Genomic DNA, 1374 nt, shown 5'->3' with positions numbered 1-1374 from the left:
ATAGATAGATAGATAGATAGATAGATAGATAGATAGATAGATAGATAGATAGATAGATAGATAGATAGATAGATAGATAGATAGATAGATAGATACTGCTGGATGCTGTGGCAGCCATGCTGGTTCAAATCCCCAACAGTGTCAACAGCAAAGCACCCCCACACCATCACACCTCCTCCTCCATGCTTCACAGTGGGAACCATACATGTAGAGACCATCTGTTCACCTTTTCCACGTTGGGTGGAACCAAAGATCTCAAAATTGGATTTCCACTAGTCTAATGTCCATTCCTTGTGTTTCTTGGCCCAAACAAATCTCTTCTGCTTGTTGCTTTTCCTTAGTGGTGGTTTCTTAGCAGCTATTTGACCATAAAGGCCTGATTCACGCAGTCTCCTCTGAACAGTAGAGATGTGTCTGTTACTGGAACTCTGTGTGGCATTTATCTGGCCTCTAGTCTGCGGCGCTGTTAACTTGCGATTTCTGAGGCTGGTGACTCGGATGAATTTATCTTCAGCAGCAGAGGTGACTCTTGGTCTTCCTTTCCCGGGGCGGTTCTCATGTGAGCCACTTTCATTGTAGCGCTTGATGGTTTTGGCAACTGCAGTTGGGAACACATTCAAAGTTTTAGCAGTTTTCTGGACTTTCTGACCTTCAGTTATTAAAATAATGATGGACTCTTGTTTCTCTTTACTTAGCTGATTGGTTCTTGCCATAATAGGAATTCTAACAGTTGTCAAATAGGGCTGTCAGCTGTGTACCAACCTGACCTGCACAACATAACTGAGGGTCCCAGTCCCATTAAGAAGGCAAGACATTCCACAAATGAACCTGGACAAGGCACAACTGTGAAGTGAAAACCATTTCAAGTGACTTGATCATGAAGCTCATTGAGAGAAGACCAACGGTTTGCAGCACTGTCAACAAAGCAAAGGGTGGCTGCTTTGAGGAATCTAAAATATAAAACATATTTAGAGTTATTTATCAATTTTTTCATTGCTAACTCCATAATTCCATATATCTTGCTTCATAATGTCTTCAGTATGTCTCTACAATGTAGAAAGTATTAAAAATAAAGAAAAACCATTAAATGAGAAGGTGTGTCCAAACCTTTGACTGGCAGATTATGTATGGAATATTTACCTTGAATTCCTGGCTGCATTGATCCATTAAACAATGTTATTTTCACATCAGAATGTCTGACAGAATCTAAATACCTAATCTAAATGCATGGATTGATGTGCCATTGGGAACGTCTTCTCACCTGCCTCAGGTGATGGAAGAGAAGGTAAAAACAAATTATCTCTTGGCTTTTGGGGGGTATTTTCTATGTGTCGCCAGTGCTGGAGTAACCACACTGAGGCCTGCAGATTTGAG

Source organism: Pundamilia nyererei, unplaced genomic scaffold (genome assembly GCF_000239375.1).
Source record: "Pundamilia nyererei isolate P.nyererei 1_Seehausen unplaced genomic scaffold, PunNye1.0 scaffold00053, whole genome shotgun sequence".
Lineage (NCBI taxonomy): Eukaryota > Metazoa > Chordata > Actinopteri > Cichliformes > Cichlidae > Pundamilia > Pundamilia nyererei.
Note: the sequence above shows the minus strand (reverse complement) of the source record.